The sequence below is a fragment of the Dama dama genome, chromosome 21 (assembly GCF_033118175.1).
Source record: "Dama dama isolate Ldn47 chromosome 21, ASM3311817v1, whole genome shotgun sequence".
In the NCBI taxonomy this organism is placed as follows: domain Eukaryota; kingdom Metazoa; phylum Chordata; class Mammalia; order Artiodactyla; family Cervidae; genus Dama; species Dama dama.
The window spans coordinates 60,779,895-60,801,615 of NC_083701.1; the positions used below are offsets into that span (position 1 = coordinate 60,779,895).

A 21,721-nucleotide genomic window follows, 5' to 3' on the forward strand; every position below is an offset into this window, starting at 1 on the left:
GTTTATAGGAATTGCATTTCAACACAAGCACCACAAGAAAGTATCTAGATTCCTCATGCTTTAGAGTCTATTTCTTTATCTCTTGGCAGTAAGAAGGAATATAATCTTTAATCCTTGATGATTTGTAAAAGTCAGGTTTATTAATGTGCAAGAGTGTCTGACAGCAAAAGACAGTTATGGTTCTGAGAGAGAGAGTGTTGATCACTCAGTTGTGTCCGACTCTTTGCGACCCCATGGACTGTAGCCCACCAGGCTCCTCTGTTCATGGGGTTTCCTAGGCAAGAATACTGGAGTGGGTTGCCATGCCCTTCTCCAGGGAATCTTCTTGACCCAGAGAGCAAACCTAGGTCTCCTGCATTGCAGGCAGATTCTTTACCATCTGAGCCCCAGGGAAATAGTGCTTTAGGTGCATGTAAATTTTGGTATATTACATTTTTGTTGTTCGGTTCAAAATATTTCTACACTGGAATGTAAATCTTTTTTTCATGGGTTATTTAGAAATGTATTACTTGGTTTCCATTTAGAGATTTTCTATTTGTCTTTTTAATATTGAGTCCTAGCTTTGTTCCCCTGTGTACAAAGAGTATACTCTGTTGTTTTGATAATTTATAATGTGTTGGAAAAAACTTCTGTGGCCATGAACAGTAATTAGGATTTTTGACCAGAATATAAGAATTTTAGAAAACTTTGATTCTCATCTTCTCTTACCTTTTGTGCTAATGTTGCCCTATATTTTGAATCTATATACATGTTAGCCCCTATAATATATTGGGATTTATAAAGGTAGTATTCATCTAAATTCATATATCTGCCCTTTCTATATCTCTATATTTCCATCTAGGATCATTTTTCTTCTGCTTAAACAATGCTTCAGAAATGTATGTAACTATTGAAACAATACCCTCAATTTTTGACTGAAATGTCATATGTCACTTTCATTTAAAATTTTTAATTAAACTTTTATTTTGAGATAAGTGTAGATTCTCATGCAGTTGTGAGCAACAATACAGAAAGAACCCATATGCTCTCCCTTCGCTTTCTCCCTAAAGGTAACATCTTGCAAAGCTGTAGCAGAGTGTTACAACCAGGATATTGACATTAATACAATCCAGATACACAAAGTTTGTCTCTCCAGTTTTGAGAATGCTAGGAGTCCCGTACCACTTGGGAATTATCAAGTAGTTTGAGGGAAAACATAGCAGATAATGTGGAGATTGTTGGGCTTATATCAATATATTTTCTTTTTATCTGAGATCTTGGTACTTAAAGATTTTGCTGCCCTTTCTACTCTTTGATGCCTTCCAGTCACTTAAAAAAAAAATCTACCCATTATTATCTCAGTGAGAATATTAGTTTGAACACAAAAAAACTCCATTATACTGTGAAACAAAAATTACTGAAGCCTGTGAGACCCAAATATTTGCTTCGGTTAAGACTATAATAATTTGGGTGGCTTTATTAGGATATTTCAGTATTTTACTTTGCCCATTTTCCTTGATTCAAGTGTTCTGGATTACGCTTTCTTGGCATCTTACTCCTTGTGTGTGTGTTAGTCACTCAGCTGTGTCCAGCTCTTTGTGACCCCGTGGACTGTAGGCTGCCAGGCTCCTCTGTCCATGGGATTCTCCAGGCAAGAATACTGGAGTGGGTAGCCATTCCTTTCTCCAGGAGATCTTCCCCACCCAGGGATTGAACCTGCGTATCCTACATTGCAGGCAGATTCTTTACTGTCTGAACCACCAGGAAAGCCCATGCTACTCCTTAGGCCAAAGCTAAGTTAAGATGAGCAGAGTTCTCAAGTGCAAAAAAGATCAGCTGGGCTTCCCCCACTCATTAGAAATTAAAAATAAAACAACCCCCAAGTATAAAATAGCCAAAAGAAATAATCTAGTGCTTTTCACAAATATATCAAATGTAAATTATCTCCAAAATCTATGGAGCTAGGTTTCCTGGGTATAAATCCTGACTCTGCCATGTACTAGACAGGCAAGTTATTTAACTTCTCTATGCTTAAGTTTCTTTAGTTTTGAAATGTGGAAAAGAATACCTCCTACCTCATAGTTATTATAGTGAATGATTTAATACACCTATAGCACTTAAAAAGATGCTCCAGATATAGTGGGTGCTCAACTGATCAGTTAATGTAAAAGATTACCCAATATCAACAGCAATAGCCATAAAATACATCAGTATATAACTTATGTACACTTATAATAAACATGATTTAGTAGGGATAAGTTTGATTTACCTGACAAATTTACTTAAATTCATTCATTGCTAGAAAATTTTGTGATTACTCAGTATTTTTTCTTTCTTCTTTGGCCTTTTTGGGGGGTTAAAGGGAGGCTCTCCTTTGTTAGCAGAAAGAAAAAAGAACCATTTCCTTCTCTGCATTTATTTCCCAGTCTACTGATCTAGTGGGTAGCTCTAGTCTACTAGTCTACGGGTAGCTCAGCTGGTAAAGAATCCGCTTGCAATGCAGGAGACCTGGATTTGATCCCTGGGTTGGGGAGATCCCCTGGAGGAGGGCATGACAACCCACTCCAGTATTCTTCCCTGGAGAATCCCCATAGACAGAGGACCCTGGCGGGCTACAGTCAATGAGGTCTCAAAGAGTCCAACATGACTAAGCACAGAGGTGTCACCAACATATTTGAGCACGCATTGTGTTCTGGGCCTTGTGCTAACCACAGAGTTATAGAGACGAGTAAGATTCATCTTTTTCCTGAAGCTCTTTGTAAACTTATCAGAATCAGACAGATAAGTAAGAATTGACATATACCTTGAGCCACTTACCCTGTGGCAGGGTGTCAGAATTTTAGAAAACCTTAACTTTATAATCCTCATAACCACCTTAGGATGTAGGCATTGAGTAACTTGCCCAGATGAGGTTTGAACCCAGTGCTTCTAAAAACTTCTGTAAGTGGGAAGGTCTATGGCCTTCCCACTAATGTTGAGATAGTGACACAGCAACATTTCTACCTAGAAATAAAAGGCTAATTATAGCTGTCTACTCATGGTCTAAACCACCTGTTAATTCAAGTGTGTGAACCCAAGTTAGACTGCTTGTTTAGTGGCATTTACCAGTTATTTCCGGCAAAGTGGTCAAACTAATAATAGGCAACCTTGACATTCATACAGCAAGTGAAAACTATAGTGCAGTACTATTTTGGAAGGAGTATTTTTAAATTCAGTGAATCATTTTCACCTAAAAAGTGAGTTTTTATTTTAAAAAGAAAATGACTCGTATTCTCTTCAACATGGTGGGTTGTGTTAGAGAAGGCCCTCATGTGTATTTCCTATGATATTTCCAACTACATTTGGATTAATTAGCCAGACTGGTAGCAACCTGGGGTTTCCCAAGTGGCACTAGTGGTAAAAGACCCACCTGCCAATGCAAGAGACATAAGAATGTAGGTTTGATCCTTGGGTCAGGAAGATTCCCTTGGAGGAGGGCATGGCAACCCACTGCAGTACTCTTTCCTGGAGAATCCCATGGACAGAGGAGCCTGCCAGGCTAGAGTCCATAGGGTCACAAAGAGTCTGACATGACTGAAGCGACTTAGCATGCACGCATGACGCTTTTAGACTTTCTGGTGGCTTCGATGATAAAGAAACTGCCTGCAATTCAGGAGATCCGGGTTCTATCCTTGGGTCAGGAAGATCCCCTGGAGAAGAAAATTTACTCCAGTATTCTTGCCTGGGGAATTCAATGGACAGAGGACCCCGGCAGGCTACAGTCCACGGGGTCACAAAGAATCAGACACAACTAAATGAACAATACTTTCACTGAGCTTCAAAGAGATCATTACCACAATTTCAACCCTGCAGAAGATCAGTAACTTCCTTTGTTGGAAGAGGAATCTCTAATTCTAGGTGACCTGCAAGGGTAAATCAGTGACGGCAGGTTGGAAGCACGCTACAGAGAAAAGAATTACAACTATCCACTTTTCATTTTGAAGGTCAGTCCACTGATAATTTTAACTTACACTGAGTGCCTAAGTCAGTATACAATAAAGTATGCTTAGTCTTAAAAGTGATAGAAAATTCAAAATGAAAAAGTGTGGGTATTGGTTAAATCTTCAACTAATTAAAGGCCAGAATTTTAGGAATTTTTAGAACTGGTAACTTCTTGTTTCAGAGGACATCACCTATAGGCAAACTGTGGTACTGCAGTCTCTCTGCATAAAGAGGAAGTGCTGATCAGGCAGCCGTGGATTTAGAGTCTAAGAGATGGTAAAGCAGACAGTTCAGAGCACATGGGTCCCTGGAAGTCTAGAAGGAAATGCTCTCTTTCCTCTCCTCCATCGCTGTGATGTGCATTTCTGACAGAAAACCAGAGCTATCCACTGGAACAAAGCACAAATCTGTGAATTGTGACTGCGGCCGAAATCTGCCATCGGTGCAGCATCCTGAGGCATTGAGATAGACCTTGAATTCAATGAGCCAATGGTCCCTGTGCTAATAGGTAAATTCCTAGCTATCATTAATCTGAAATGAAAGGGGGAGTGTTCCTTATAGCCTTACACTTTAATGTTACTTTTGCAGTGCTACAGCTAATAATAGCATCAGGAAGCTATCTTTTCAAATAAAAATGTATCTTTTCTCCCATTTGGGGCTGGGACAGAAGTACAGAAAGAGGGAGATGGGATAGGAGGATTCTATGGTCAGACAATTTGAACATTAGTCTTATTGTTCTAGAAGCAATTCCTGACTCGAACCAAAGAAATTTCATTCTTTCGCAGTGACATAAATATAATCTGCTCAGCTGGCTTAGCTTCCACTTGTATTTTGTAGCACCCTAGACTTTTTATTTTTTTTCCTGTTTAAAGAAGCCAGATTAGACATCCCAATAACTCCAGCATGGGAAGATCCTTAAGGTTTTGAGAGCAATCTTTTCTCCTCGCCTGTTAATCTCTTTCCTCTTTGAATGTGTATACATTTTCTGAATATATTTTTCAGAAGACCTTCCCCTGGGTTTCATTTCATTTTATTGAATGGACTTCCTGTTAATTAAGAGGGAGAAGGAACTGGGAAATAAGCCCTTGTGTGTGGTGTTAGCAGTAAGTGAGGCTGGTCCTAAGGGAAACGAAGCTGAAGTTAGAAAATAGGCAGGGCTGTCCTTTTCTTCTGCTGCCCTAGACTTTCACTGAGGTTTGTGTTTGGGAACACTTACCCATTTTTCTCCATGCTGAGTCCCAAGGGGATGTGGACAAGAGTATTTTGAAGGGGAGAATTTGGCACCTGTATGGTGACCCCTAAAGGAAAAGCCCAAGAAACTTTTCAGTGTCAAGTATTTTAAAGCAGCAGTGCTTTGAAGCTCTTTCAGTCGTTCATTCCTGCATAGACAGTTCACAATATACAGATACCAAATTCATCTCACCTGATTCCCCATCCTACTTGATATGAGGCTCATCAGACTCGGATCTGACTCGGGGCCACCACACCCCTTCTTCTCTGTCTTGCCATTACTAGCGTGGTCTCAGTACAAGGATGCAGATTCTTAGATCATTTTAAAAATATCTTTTCTTCCAGCTCCCTTTTGAGCTTCAGTTTTTATTCCATTTACTTACAAACAGATTTAATTAGCTTGGAATACTACTCCCAGAATTTCTCAGTTCTTTCCTTCTGTTCTACAGAGAGAGAGAGAGCGCCACGAGCTTCATGCTGGTGACAGTGGGACCAGTGGGACTTGAGAGGGGCATGCCTTTTCCTGCCAGTAACTGTACGGAGCAGACCTCCGCAGCCCTGAAGAGGAAAGTTGTTGGCACTTTGCAGTCATCACTTCAAGGGCTGAGGTTGTCGGGGAGCTGTCCGTGATGGGTGGTGGGGTGTGCACACAGACACACACACGCACTCACACACACATACACACCACAGTGACAGATGACCTATTGAAATAATTTCAGAGCTGTTCTGTGGTTGCTACGACAACCAATGCTCTCTTGGCTTTCATCTGGCCATGTGACAGGGACTTTGACGTCAGCTAGAGGCAGAGCCTGTGGCTGAGTCCACACGGTCAAAGGCCTGCGAGAGGCTGGGTGGGTGCTGGCTGCCGCCGCTGCTCTCCACACTGCTGCTTCTGCGTCCCAGGGGCTGCGGAGCATGGACTGTTAAATCTTGCACTTCTGCTGTGTGAGGTAATCAGCTTGCTTTATATACAATAGTAAGACGTGTTTATAAATCACAGTGGCTTTCCCCTCTCTCTCACCTCTTAAAAGTTTGTCTTCATGAGCAATTATTGTTGTACCCGGAGGCAAAAATGTGAAGCAGCTTTGAGTTGTTCATTTGGGGTGGAATCTCTGGCATTTGGTTAAATTTGGATTCATGTTCTGGGAAGTAGGTTAAAATATAATCGCCTCCCTTGTTCGGCACTTGCTAACGTGACATAGTTTGGAGATACAGACTTTGCAGCTTGAGCCAGATATTCCCCGTTGAATTCCAGGAATCTCCTCTTCAGTATTGTTTCGGGTTTAAAGACGCCAGCACAGCTTGGCAATATGTGGCTAAGTTTGCCTTTATATATATATATGTATGTATTTGCTACTGTATTCTGAATCAGCCTAAAATAGATCAGAATTTGGTCTCTGTCTTGTTTGTAGCATTCATAAGGAGCAACAATAGGCACAGTGGTAAAGAACGTTGTAGTTTGAAACAAAAGTTGGGGGTTTTCTAGTAAATCAAGTATTCTGAAAATACCAGTGAAAACTGTCAACAGCGTCCTGTTTAGAGAAAAATAATCTGGACTATGCCAAGGAAGTTGGGGTGGAACCCCTGACATGTGCGCATGCAGTTGCGTTTTGGTTGTTTGAGCAAATGTGCACATTTGCAGTATCTTCCTCTGAAAATTCAGCTGTGAAAAGGAAAGCGTTGGATGGTCTTCACTAAGGCATCATGTAAGCTATTTTTGTGTTTCAAAATTGAAATAATTACCTAGAGAAGAAAGCAATAGCCCTAAAACTAAATTATCACAGGTAGATCTACTTTAATTCAAACACAGATAAAAATAGTCACTAAAAATTGTTCTAATTCTTGAATGAGTAATTTGATAACTGTGATTAATAAGGCTTTTTATCTCTATTCCTATAACAATATGTACTGCAAATTGGAGGAGGGGGGATTTGCATTGCTGTAGTTCATTTCTTTCCCAGGTTGAGTAATTTTGAATTTTCTGTCATTGCATACAAGTTGGATGATGTTTGTGGCTTGTAATTCAAAGAAAACCTCTGGTATTCAAGTTAATTGAAGCCTAGATTTATAACCAAGCTAGCTAAATCTTACCAATGTAACTGGAAAAAAAGAAAATTTTAGAGCAGCACATTTAATATACCTACTGATGAATAGAAAATAATGATTTGACTATTTAAATGAAGAATACATATTTTATAGTATGTAAGCTATATATAAATTTAATGCAAGAATAATATTGCTCTTTTCTGTATTCTTTATTAGTTTCTGAATTCTGATCACCTTTATTTTACTCTTGGAGATGAACACTTTGAACAGTAGCTTCAAAAATAAGTTGTGAATGCACAAATAATTTCTCAATACCTTTCAATGAATGAATATTCATTTGACTTGCTGGCATTTGATATGTCTATTTTTGGCCAGAGTCTCTATGGAGGATTTTCCAAAAAATCTAATGTGCTTACACTCCAGGCACAACTGCTGAGGCATTATCTCATTGTTTAATTTTTCTCATAATAACTCAGAGGTCATATTCTTAACACTTCTAGAAATACGTTCATTGATTTGCAATATTTCCAGTAAGTATGAATAGGACCAATAGCGAGTAGCACTGTCATTTAAAAACAGTATCTTTGATGGGGGTATTTTGATGTTTGCTTCTTTTACTCAAAATTAGGAATTATCATTACAGTTTTTCCAGGTAGCAATGATTTTCTTGATGCTCTCTATATGCTTTAGAGTTATAAAATAATTGTATTCAATGCCCTAATAAAACAGACTGGATTTTAGCAACACAAAATAAGTAAACAATTCAATGTTGATTGGCAAAATGTCAATGACAAAGTTTATCATTAGAAGAAAGCAGCCTAAGCTATAATAGCGGAGCTACTTCAGAATTTACAGGTCTTTCCTTATGGCAAAATAAGAGGGAAAAAGGACTCTCATCAGAATCATCTATTTACAGCATTGAGACTGTGTTGATTTCAAGGTTAAGTTTGCTTCAACTTCAAAAGATACTAACAAGAAATGATTTACTCTAGAAACCTGGATGTTGCATATCAAATGCTTTCAGTTTCAGGGACTGTAACCTTTTGGATGTCATAGACCTTTTGTCAGTCTGACAAAGCCTATAGGTTCTTTTTAGAGTGATGTTTTTAAATGCATAATAAGGTATGCAGGATTACAAAGGAAACTACTTTTATTGAAATACATTTGCCAGATTTTTAAAAATTGTGAAATGTGTGTCGTTAATAATTCATTATTAAATAAACCAAATTGGCAGCAGTTATAATAACTACCATAATTGTGAAGTAGTAATGAGTGTAAAAGGTATTTTGAGATGGCTACAGTGACTGTAATAGGATGTGAGAATATCTGTGACTTCTCTTGGCAACAAAATCACAGGAAAGGTGGTAGGTGGTTTGTGGCCTACATTTTAATTGAAAGATACTAAATTTCAGTTTGAGGTTAGTGAAACTAAAGATATAATATTTTTCCCATCCAAGTTCCTGGATCCTGTGAAGTCTGTCCACCTCTGAGTTAAATGATATGTAAGCTGGTGATGCTGAAAGGTCTTGGAACCGCACTGGACAAAACCCACACCACTGTTTCCATATCAGTTCCACCACATCGGATTTTATTCTCTGAGTGTGTGAATTTCACAATATTCTCTAATTTCCCTATGAAAGGGATGGTATACACAGAGTTACCAAACTGTAAATTTCTTTTGTTTTTCTCCTTAATCCTTAAGTAGTCTTCTATACTTGGACTGACCTCCTGCCTGGTTAAATAGGGGTTAAGAGGAAAAACTCACAGTGTTAATACAATTTATACAAGTTAAAGCCGTGGACCAAAGAAGTAAGACTATAACTGTTTACAAAGGGACTTTTATCCAGGCAAAGAAACAAGCAATAGTACTCAGATGAAGAATGCAGGATGTTATATGAAATCGTTCGTAATTGCAGGAATATTCTAGAAGATAGTTTGTGTGCTCATGACAATTGAAATGAGCATTAGAGAACTTATGTCACTTTTCAGTTTGATGTAAAGCACACAAATGTGTAAATTGATCAATTGTAGTATAGATCTCAGTTACTCTGGATAGAGCCTACAGGTTCACCTATCAGAGGTTCTTAGAATAGGACACATTGAAAATGAAATGGGGAATGCTGACACTTCCCAAGTAATCTGAATGCAAACTCTTATTTGATTTATTGGATATTCAAGAACAATATAGGAGATATTAATATTATTGTTTAGAGTGACTTATGTAAGAATTGCCTCATTTCCATGTCACTCTTAATTTGCAGAAGATACTGCCTAATTTTTCTCCCCAACTAACTAGGTGCCTTTGCAGTTAGCTGGCTGATGTCATCTATTATTGCATTTCCAACCCTGTGTTTAGTCCCAGCCATCCTTTCTGTTACATCAGCACCGTCACCCTGGCCTAAGAAAATTGGAGCTATGACATTATGCACAAGCTGGTGTTTAAACTCAGTCCAAATCCCTAACATTTGAAATGGATGCTTAGCAATGTTTCTTCATGTATTCTCAGGGGAATTATAAAAGAGGATTTTCTCAAACATTCCTTATTCTTTGGACTAGAAAAGAACACCTGCTTTGGGGGCTTTGAGTCTCTGTGGCAATTTGATAAAGAAACTTGGAAAAAAGTTGAAAATCTCTGACTCCAGGCTGTATTGTTTGCTTCTTTCATGGCTGGTGTTTGAAATTTCAAGTTTAGAAAGGAATGTGCCATTATTTTTCATGAAATCAACCATTATTTTAACGGTGCCCTGTGATGGAAATCCAACCAGAAATAACATTCCAAAATATAGTATTTTTTTTTATTGTTTCCAGAAGTGATGCCATGAAAGTTAATGCTCATTAACACATTGATATAAAAATTATATGATAAATATTTAAATTCACTGGAGCCACATACTCTAAACCAAAAGCAGTCTGTGCTTATTATTTCTATGGTGAGCTTTAGGGATTTGGGGGACATATTTTTATAAATGCCTTTAATTAGAGACATAGCATCCCTTTAAAATTTAGTTGGCACTAATGGAAAACATGGTATACTTACATTAAAGTTCAATATTTGATTTTCAAGAAAAGAAACCTGTGGTCTACAAGATATCCCAGCTGCTGCCTGTCCTAATGGGGAGAATTGTCCATATTTTCTGAATTCTGTCCCAATGAGTGCATGCTTAGTCACTCAGTCCTGTCGAATTCCTTGTGACCCCATAGATTGAGGCCTGCCATGCTCCTCTGTCCATGAGATTTCCCAGGCAAGAATACTGGAGTGGGTTGTCATTTCCTTCTCCAGAACCCAATGAGCACAGGAAAACCAGACTGCATATTGCTTTTACTCAAAGATGAATTATTTGAAGATTTGTCCTAGAGTTTTTTTACTTTGATGAATTTAAACCCCATCCATTAGAGGTAAATGCTGAGAAGAGTGTTGTATTCTTTGGCTCACTGCTCTGCTGACTCCCACAGACTTTCATCTGATTCATACAACTAAAACCACGACGAATTTTGTGACGGCCATATTTACGACATCCTTGGAGATAAATTAAAAAATAGCATCCCACAGTGGTTATCCGATCCTATGCCTTCCCACATTTTACCATGCATCAGGTTCAGCCTGAGGCAGTATCACTCAATCAGCAAGCATTTTAGTAAGTGGCTACTGAACCCATAGTTCATAGCGGGCATTTTGGGCTTCTCCCTCAATGGTCCTTGCGTAATAGCTGCCACTGGCATGAAGAGCCCAAGTTACTTTATGGACTTCTGACTATTGCTTGCTTGAGCTTTTTATTCAAGCCTGTAGTCTTTCATGCATTCAATAAGTTTTGAGCACCTGCTGTGTGCCAGGCATTAGACTAGACACTATGAAAACTGTGGTGAACAAGACAGACAAGGTCTCCACCATCATGGAACTTACAGTCTACTTATATAGGGGACCTGCCCAGAGACCTAAGTGTTGACAGCAACCAAGGTTTCTCCTTCACAGCCATGCTGGCCCCCAGTGTAGTCAAAAACAGAATCTTCTCTGTATGGTAAAAAAAAAAAAAAAAAAAAAAAATCAAAAGAAAAGAGACAAGTGAACAACCTAGGAACCACTGGATTTTACAGCAGAGTCACACCTTAGAAGAAGCATTCCTCAGTTGGTGATCACCCAGCCTAATTTGTGGGCACTTGTTCATATCAGTGTCAATGATTCCACATCAGTATGCCCAGCCCTATTCCCAAAGGCTACTTGTCCTCCTAGTTGAGAAGATATATGAGACTGGTAGGGACTGACCTCGAGAATAATTTTCCTTTATGACCCTGCCTTATGCAAATAGCAAGAGCCATTTCATCTTCTGAAAGGAAATCCTTAAGTTAGTTGTGCTCAAGTGTATCAATCCTGTCTTCCCTGTACTAACCCAGTCAAGATAGGTTCACTGCTCCAATAAATAGCCCCAAATCCCAATGGCATAATGCAGGATTGTTCCTTTTTAAGTCACCCATGAATTAGATTTGGGAGAAGGGCTCCACTCCAATCCAGTAATCCAGGGATTCAGGCTCCTTCCATCTAGTTTAACTGATCTAGAGGTAAATCCTGTCTCTACCACTTGCAGCTGTCACTTTGGGCAAATTACCAAAGTCACAGTTTCTCACCTGGATAATATTAGTACCTACCTTATGTGGCTTCCCTGGTGGCTCAGTAAAGAATCTGCCTGCGATTCAGGAGACCCAGGTTTGATCCCTGGGTTAGAAAGATCCCCTGGAGAAGAAAATGGCAACCCACTCCAGTATTCTTGCCTGGAAAATCCCATGGACAGAGGAGCATGGCGGGATACAGCCAATGGGGACGCAAGAGTCAGACATGACCTAGCGACTAAACTACCACTTACCTTACAGATTCTGAAGTCAACTTGTTTGGCATGGTAACTGACAAGTGTTAGGTAACAACAATGTGAACTGTAAGATTCATTTTCTATCCCTGCCACCACCAGTGTCCCCCCAGGACCCAGGAAGTACCAGTACCAAATCTGGAGAAGGTGTATCCTGATGTCATGGTAACAGCTGACACTTGGAAAGGTAGACAGTCTTCTAAGCTCCGGTACCTGAAAAAATGCACAACATGAGAGTTTTGAGTTGTTTTATTTGGGGCAAAATGAGGACTGCAGCCCAGGAGACAGCACCTCAGCTAGCTCTCAAGAGGTTGGGGTGTGGGTGGGTAGGTCAATATATGTGATTTTGGTGAAGGGAGAGTACATGCAATGAAGTCCATATTTTTCCAGAAGATTTCTGTTAGTCTTATGATGCTTTTTTCTAGTCATAAGAACAGTTGTCACCAAGAAGGATTTTAGTGCTTTGCTAGATATGAGGAGATACAACAATTGGGCTCATAAAATCAGCTCCTGAAAATATCTAACTATCTAAAGACCTGTTCTGCCAATTTTCCCCCAAAAGAAAAGAGTGCTTCATCTCTGAAGCACCACCCTGAACTCCTTTCAGGGATGTTGAAGGTCAGCAACTGGGGCAGCATGTGATTTAAACCTTGTAGAGGTAGATAAAAAGTGCCAATTTGTAGTTGACAGCTCTTTTCAAAATAACTATTTTTTCCCTTCACAACATCCTGGTTTTATAAATGAGGAAAACTGAGGAAAGGAGAGCTTGAGCCAGTTGCCCAACATAACACACAGTATATAATAGAGCTTGAGGTATTTGGCTCTAGAGTCACTATGCTATATTACCTTTTAAGCTGAAATATATTATATTTTGGACTTCCCTGGTGGCTCAGATAGTAAAGAATCTGTCTGCAATGTGGGAGACCCATGTTCAATCCCTGGGTTGGGAAGGTCCCCTGGAGGAGGTCATGGAAACACACTCCAGATTCTTGCCTGGAGAATCCCCATGGACAGAGGAACCCCAATGGGCTACTGTCCCTAGGGTTGCAAAGAGTCAAAGAAGACTGAAGCAACTGAGCATGCATGCAAGCATATTGTATTTTTTCCTAGAAGTAATGTTACATGTTGTGACACATTGTACTCTCTAAAAATGGCCCTGTAATTATATCTACCCTGTCCCCCAAGCTTTTCTGGAGTATTGCTACTCTTCCTCAAGAGGTTGAGTCTATTGCCTTCCTCTTGAACCCACACAGGCTTTGTGATTGGTCCAACTGATACAATGGAAACAATGCCAGATGACCTCCAAGGCTGGATTATAAAAAAGACTTCAACTTACTTTTTCTCTCAGCTATTCTTTGTTTCTCTTACACAGGGCATTTGCCCTTGGAAAGGAACCAGCATATTGTGAGGAAGCCCAGACCAATTAGAGGGGCCACATGTAGGTTTCAGCTAACACCTCCAGCTAAGATTTCAGCCAGACAAGGAGCATCAGCAACCAGATGTGTGAGTAGGCAGGCCTTCTAAGGATTCCAGGCCCCAGCCCCAGGTCCGCCTTACCCTTCCTGATGCCAAGTGAACCAGAGACAAACTGTGCCTGCTGAGTTGTGTTGCGTGTTCAGTCTCTCAGTTATATCTGACTCTTTTGAGACCCCATGGACTGTAGACCACCAGCCTCTTCTGTCCATGTAATTTTTCAGGCAAGAATAATGGAGTGAGTTGCCATTTCCTACTCCAGGAGATCTTCCCGATCCAGGGATTGAACCTGTGTCTCCTGTGTCTTCTGCATTGGTAGACAGATTCTTTACCACTGTGATCCCTGCGGAATCCTGCCCTAAATGACAAATTCATGTGCAAAATAAAAATTGTTCTTGCTTTAAGTCCATACATTTTAGAATTATTTCTTAGGCAACCAGAGTAACTGGAATGTTTGGGGTAATTGGAAATTACTGAAATATCTGTACCTATGTGGACTTTGGGTACATATAGATTAAATAGGTTTGGGGGATTTGGCATAAGTATCTAGCCTAATTAAAATAATTTCTGGAGAAAAATATATTTCAGTTCAGTTCAGTTCGGTCACTCAGTCATGTTCGACTCATTGTGACCCCATGGACTGCAGCACGCAAGGCTTCTCTGTCCATCACCAACTCCCGGGGCTTATTCAAACTCATGTCAGTGATGCCATCCAACCATCTCATCCTCTGTTGTCCCCTTCAGCCTTTCCCAACATCAGGTCTTTTCAAATGAGTCAGTTCTTCGCATCAAGTAGCCAAAGTATTGGAGTTTCAGCTTCAGCATCAGTCCTTCCAATGAATACTCAGGACTGATTTCCTTTAAGATGGACTGGTTGGACCTCCGTGCAGTCCAAGGGACTCTCAAGAGTCTTCTCCAACACCACAGTTCAAAAGCATCAATTCTTTGGCGCTCAGCTTTCTTTATAGTCCAACTCTCACATCCATAGATGACTACTGGAAAAACCATAGCTTTGACTAGATGGACCTCTGTTGGCCAGTTAAATTGTAAATAGGCTTTAGGAACATATCCTGTTCACAAATTTGGAAGAGCGACCCTGCATAGTAATGCTACTGCTGGTTCTAGGAGATCTGGGCTCCACTGAGATGGTCTGTATGCATTAGTGGAATCTCCCTTGTTGCCTCCTGCTGGCTGGGCCCATCTCTACAGGAGAGTCTCATGCGGACAGCAGTACTTGAGCCATTTTCCCTTGGTCACTGCCTAGTCTATCTGCTTTTGTCTCTTTCTCACACCTACTCTGCCTAATGCACTGCCTACTTTTCTATTGTTAGATCCTGCTGTCTCCTTGACTCTCCTTTTTGGCCTGTTTTCAATGCTTCTAAACCTAGTTTTTCTGCTCTAATGGTTTATAGTAAAGCTAGGGAATTTCTCTTGGCCAGGTAAGATTTAGCTCATTTAGCCATCTTTTTTTCTCTTGACAAAGCTGCCAAAATGGCAGCCTTCCCACTGGCTTGCAGCTCCATGTGTTCGTCAAACTCAGTACTTAAAATCATCAGAAATGTAGTCCTTAGGTCCTGACTCAAAGAAACAATCTCTGTCTCTCCTACCGCAGAGAAATCATTACCTCTGACTTTCTTCCTGCTTACTTAAACATCACTCATCCTGAGGGTCTTCCCTCTAGAAGGCTAATCGATATGTTCACCTTGATGTATTCATTCAATATATATTCACTCCATATAGTGGCCCCTGTTGTTGAGCACCTAAGTATAAAGATTTCTTTTGTGTTCAAGGTCTTGGTAAGGTTCCTCCAGTTGTCTCTCATTTGCTCACCACTAACACCAGGCAGATGTGGTCCAGTCACCTAGACCTTTCAATGACCAGCACACGTCCCACCTCACCCAGGATGTCCCAGCTAAGTAGGATCCTACAAGGGTAACACAGGAGCAGCTAGTCTTTGAAGGGGTTACAGTCCAGCTGGGGAGGCTGGACAGTATAGGCAGCTGAGATCTAGAACTATATCTTCCATGTTGGGTACTCATTCTCATAGTGCCTAGTGTAGTGCTGGACACATGATAACCACTCATTAAATCTCTGGTAGGTGATTAATGAATAAATTAGCTATAGGTATGTGGCATTGAGATGACTTTGGAGGGGAAGTGAACTTTGAGTTGGGCTTCAAAGGATATATAATATTTAGCATGACCCAGGAGTGAAAGGATTGCTCGTGAATAAGAAACATCATAGATACATTCCTAGTAACTGAAGTAGACACTCACTTATCTGAGATCAAGAAAATAGCTGGGAAAAGGAAAAATGTACAACCCATAAGGTAGGTCTGTAGAGGCCCTAGAGTTTATCAATTTAAAACAAACTGGATTTGATCTGACAAGAAGCTAGTGAAATTTTGGGAGCAGGTAAGTGATACATGTGTCAAGTGATATTATAATAGTTTAATAACCCTGTTTTCCCTTTGCTTTAGACAACTTATTTTGATTATGAATATATGTTAAGTGTTTCCTTTTCCTCAAAGTTCTAACTTTTTAAATGAAAAAAAAAAATAATGTGAGGGATTTCATTGATGGTCCAGTGGCTAAGACTCTTGCTCCTAATGCAGGGGGCCAGGGTTCAATCCCTAGTGAAGGAACTAGATGCCACATGCCACAACTAAGACCTAATGCTAACCCAATGCAGTCAAATAAATTAAATGTTTCTTTAAAATGTGAATTCTGTTTTGTCCTCAATACTATGTAAATGGCTCTTTTAACTTTAGTTGGGTGATATCTGTCGGGGGGAGGGGCTTTGTTAACTTCATATTTAAAAATATATATAATCTACTATTTACCAAAGTCACATCTACGTAAAACCCAAACCAAGTGAAAATTCAAACCTTCATAACATTTTCTATAGAAGAAGAGATCTCGTTGAAGTCATGTTGAATCATATCTGATTTAAGAAACAGGGACTTTTTATTGTGATAAAATATACACAATGTAAAATTAGTCATGTTAACCATATTAAGTGTATGATTCAGTGGCATTAAGTACATTCTTGCAACCATTACTAGCATATGTCTCCAGAACTCTTTCCATCTTCCCAAACTGAAACTCTGTGTCCATGAAACACTAGCTCTCCATTCTTACCCACCACTCCCGCCCCCACCTCAGCCCCTGGCAACCATCACTGTACTTTCTCTTAACAGATACCTTTTAAGGAAGTTTAAAACAAACCTACAATTCCTCTTTCTCTTACATGAAGTCTTCACTTAATAAAGTCCTTGTTCAAAGTCCCCAGATAGGTGTTTTCCTGGTAGCTCGGTGGCACAGAATTCACCTGCCAGTGCAGGAGACACGGGTTCGATCCCTGACCCAGGAGGCTCCCACGTGCTGCAGACCTAAGCCCGCCTGCGCTCCAGTCCCGCCGCTGCGCGCTGAAGCCCTCGTGCGCTGGAGCCCGCGCTCCGCAACACGAGGGGCCGCCGCGGCGAGACGCCCGAGCGCTGCAGCTAGAGAGTGGCCCTCGTTCTTCACAACTAGAGAAAAGCCCCTGCGGCAGCAGAGACCCCGCACAGCCAAAAATAAAGAAAGAAAATTATATTTTAAAATGTCCCCAAATAACTGGAAATTTCTTAGGTTGATACAAGTGGGCAAAGTTTACGCAGAGTTCCATGATGTCGAGATTTCAGACATAAATCAGAGACGAAGAGTTGAAACGTGCTCAACTCACCTACTTAAACCATAGTCAATGCAATTTTTGTATTATCACTCAGCTTTGCCATCTCCCTTGTCAAAAAGAAAGCCATGGAACCTGAGATTTTCTGGTCCCAGGAGAATCCTGTGGACAGGGGAGCCTGGTGGACTGCTGTCCATGGGGTCGCACAGAATCGGACACAACTGAAGCGACTTAGCATGCATGCATGCATTGGAGAAGGAAATGGCAACCCACTCCAGTGTTCTTGCCTGGAGAACCCCAGGGACGGAGGAGCCTGGTGGGCTGCCGTCTATGGGGTCGCTCAGAGTTGGACACGACTGAAGTGACTTAGCAGCAGCAGCAGCAGCAGGAATATACTCAAATAGTCCTATATTAGTGTCTGTTCTAAGAAATGTAAGTATAGAATCGGAACATGTTTATGAGAAAACATTCAGAAAAATAAAGAATATAAAGAAAATAGAACTAATTTGTAATATTCTACTGCCTAAATAATCACTATTAATATTTTAAAGTTAAAAAGCAGTATATCTCATTTTACTTTGTATTTCATCTTACTTTACTTCAATAGAAGAAAAAAAAACAAACTCTGAAATGAACTCAAGCATGTGAACTTCAGTTAACTGTTTTCTTTAAAACAGGAATTAATGATTTTTAACTAAATTGAACTGCCAATTAAAAATTGAAATTCAGTCAAGCAATAAGAGTTTGAGGAATCAATGTTTGTTGAAAACTAATTATTTCTTAATGTGTATGGATTTGGGCTTCCCTGGTGGCTCAGTTGGTCAATAATCCACCTGCAATGAGTGAGACGGGGGTTCAATCCCTGGATTGGGAAGGTCCCCTGGAGGAGGGCGTGGCAACCCATTCCAGTATTTTTGCCTGGAGAATCCTCACTAAGAGAAGAGCCTGGTGGGCTATGGTCCATGGGGTCACAAAGAGTCAGAGAAGACCGAGAAACTAACTATAGCACGGCAGCTTAGGTTTATATTTTCAGTTAGTAAAACTTAGTTAACTGTCTCATAAAGATCAGAAAAGATCAGGAATAATCAAGCAAAAATGCGTTTGAGGAAAATAAAAGATTTTTAACCAGAAGTCACCTTCTGGAGGGGAAAAAAATGGAGATAAAAGGGATAATATGTAAGGAAAACAGCCCATAAAGTCAAAAAGAAAAATAGAGTCATACAATAGAGAAGCAGATATTTTACCCAGTGGCCTGGAACTCACAGAGAATTCAGAGGAATTCACTGTTTTTATTGACTCTGTCCCTTGACCATAAAAGTTTGACTTTGTTTGCTTCATACATCAGTGGTTTTATATTCCATTAATTGTTTAAATGCAAACTATATTATAGTTTGGTTCACATTTAGACCATAATTGTCTTTTATGTATATTTATCTTTCTAGAGTTTCTAACTATCTTTTTCTCCTCTGGAGAAACTTGAATCTTCAGTACTTATGTGGCATGTCATGGTTTACTTCTTGATTCTTAAGCATCCAGTTTGGTCATGATAACCTTTGGCTCTATTGAAGATGTTCTTCACCAGGCACTCTATTCTATTATTCCAGTTTGGATTAAATATAGGCTGTCCCACTAGGGTCTCTTTTCATCTGAACTGGATTATTTCCATTGTTTCAAGGTTTCCCTATTTCTTGGATTCATTTTCAATTTTGCTGGAGTATGTTTTTTAATTATTTTTTCAAAATGGCAGAAGAAGAGCTAAATCCTTGTAGCTCTTCATTTTGCCTTCATAATTGAAAAATAGAGATAGGATAGGTAAACTTCCAAGGTTAGTCTGCTATTTTTTTTCCATTTATTTTTATTAGTTGGAGGCTAATTACTTTACAATATTGTAGTGGTTTTTGCCATACATTGACATGAATCAGCCATGGATTTACATGTGTTCCTCATCCCGATTCCCCCTCCCACCTCCCTCTCTACCCGACCCCTCTGGGTCTTCCCAGTGCACCAGGTCCAAGCACTTGTCTCATGCATCCAACCTGGGCTGGTGATCTGTTTTACTCTTGATAACATACATGTTTCAATGCTGTTCTTTTGAAACATCCCACCCTCGCCTTCTCCCACAGAGTCCAAAAGTCTGTTCTATACATCTGTGTCTCTTTTTCTGTTTTGCATATAGGGTCATCGTTACCATCTTTCTAAATTCCATCTATATGCATTAGTATACTGTATTGGTCTTTATCTTTCTGGCTTACTTCACTCTGTGTAATGGGCTCCAGTTTCATCCATCTCATTAAAGTGAGACTGTATTCCCATTCCGAGTGGTTGTCCCAGTGTGTTAGTCCATGATCAACATGAGGCTGTGGCACACATCTTACTCAGCACAAAGCCATTTCTTTTTCTTTTATGGCCCTGGACAGCACTCCCAACACTGGTTGACCATATGATCAACATGGATCATTTTTACAAAGAAGTCAGTAGAGTCACAAGAGTCCCACACGGCTGAACGACTAAACCACCACCAAAGAGTAAAAGGATGGATTACATGAGCCAATTCCATCACCAGACCCATACCTGCCTCGAACAGGTACTGCCTCATCCTTCAGGACACCACTCAGGCCCCGCCCCCTTCTCTAAGAAGCCTTCTTAAGTTCCCCAGTACTCCTGCATCATACAAACCCCAGTTGTACCACTAACCACATATGTGCATGCTAAGTCACTTCAGTCATGTCCAACTCTTTGTGACCCCATGGACTGTAGCCCTCCAGGCTCCTCTGTCCATGGAATTCTCCAGGCAAGATTACAGGAGTGGGTAGCTATTCCTTTCTCCAAGAGGATCTTCCCAACCCAGGGATCAAACCTGAGACTCCTGCATTGCAGGAGGATTTTTTTACTGTCTAAGCCACCAAGAAGTCTAAAAGAGTTGTGCATGTGTGCTAAATCACTTCAGTTGTGTCAGACTCTTTATGATCTAATGGACTGTAGCCTGCAAGGCTCTTCTGTCCACAAGCTTCTCCAGGCAAGAATACTGGAGTGGGTTGCCATGCTCTCTTCTAGGGGATCTTCCCGACCCGGGAATCAAACATGCATCTCTTATGTCTCCTGCATTGGCAGGCATGTTCTTTACCACTAGTGCCACCTGAGAAATCCAACACTAACCACACCTCTCTACAATTTCCTTTGTCTCTTCTGCTAAACTCTAAGCTCCCCGAAGGTAACCGAGGTGACATTTCAGGTCTGCATCCTCACTGTACTCCACAGGGGCTGACATGCATTAAGTATCCAATACAGGTCGAATAACCAAGTAACTAAGTGCATAAACAAGGGAATGAGCAAGCTTGATGTTGACCTTGGAAGCAGGTGTGTCATCTTTCCTTGCTGAAAATGAGGCCACTGACCTACTCATTCGGCAGGAGAAGCTCTGGAAGGTTGTTTCAGGCAGAAAGAGCAGTATGGGGGAAAGGCTTGAAGGCAAGCTGGGACATGACTTTTGGGGGGAATGATGGAGGTTGTTCCCAGAGGGCTGTAGATGTTAGGTTCATCCACATTCAATCTCTTATCTCTCCCGTGTCCTTTTGTTCTGATTACAGTCTGATTCCAGGGTTCTTCAACTTTCGCCAGTTCAGGGAGTACAGGTCTCATGAAAACTGTTGTCTTTTAGCAGAAATACTGGTGCCTCAGTTCCTTAGGTGTCAATAAAGGCTCCTTCCTGGTGCTTCACAATCATGACTTAAAAACTGCACCAATGGGGTCTTCCTTCATTTACACTAAAGGATCTGCTTACATTTGTGTTAAGTATCATGAATTGTATGGAGCCTTCACTTCACCGGAACAAAATGAAACCCCAGGTGGCTTATAATGAAGCTTTCCCATCATCCTCAGACTCTTGAAGTCTGCTGGAAACTGGTGCGGCACAGAACTGAAGTTACAGATCTCTGCCACTTCCGTGATTTCCTGGCAGAACTTCCTTGCTCTAATGCCTCTGACTCCAGTGGCCACCTGAAAGTCCTCCCCAGAGGTCTGAGGGCCTCACCTCCTACGTCTGGTACTTAATTAAAAACTACTAGTTGTCAGAAGCAACTAGGCTCTCAATTCCTGCTTAGTTAATGTGAACCTTTCCGTTTTGAGATGTATTATTCTACCCACATAGCAGGTGCTCCTTAACTATTTGTCAACGGGGAGAAAGAATGAATGAAACAGTCAAGGAGCGATGGGGTTTGCCTTTTATGAAATTAGAGTGAAGGAGTGCATTTGCTGGAAACCGTCCCTGGTAAGTGACGGGATCTGCTTTTGGTGGCAGGCCACTCATTCTTTCCATTTCAGCCATCATGTATTGTGTACACCATCCATCTCTCATCTTGGGAGATAATTCGTTCCAGGATTTAGAATGTCACCGAAGACATCTCAGCAGGGACCTTTTATTTGTCCATAACACAGGATCATCTAGGGGATGTGCTGTGACCCGTGGCAGAGACCCTGATTCAAAGGCC

At 40.6% G+C, this 21,721-nt stretch overlaps 1 protein-coding gene across 8 annotated transcripts in view; it reads left to right on the forward strand.

The window, feature by feature from the left end:
- NCALD (neurocalcin delta) overlaps positions 1-21,721 on the forward strand; it is a 435,844-nt gene that overhangs the window by 341,960 nt on the left and 72,163 nt on the right. Inside the window, exon 1 of one of the 8 annotated variants that reach the window (XM_061123652.1) lies at positions 6,004-6,140. The exons of the other annotated variants lie outside the window; for them this stretch is intronic. The gene's annotated coding sequence lies outside the window, so the exon portion shown is untranslated. Of the gene's footprint in view, positions 1-6,003; positions 6,141-21,721 lie in introns of those variants that run through there. 8 annotated transcript variants of the gene reach the window in all.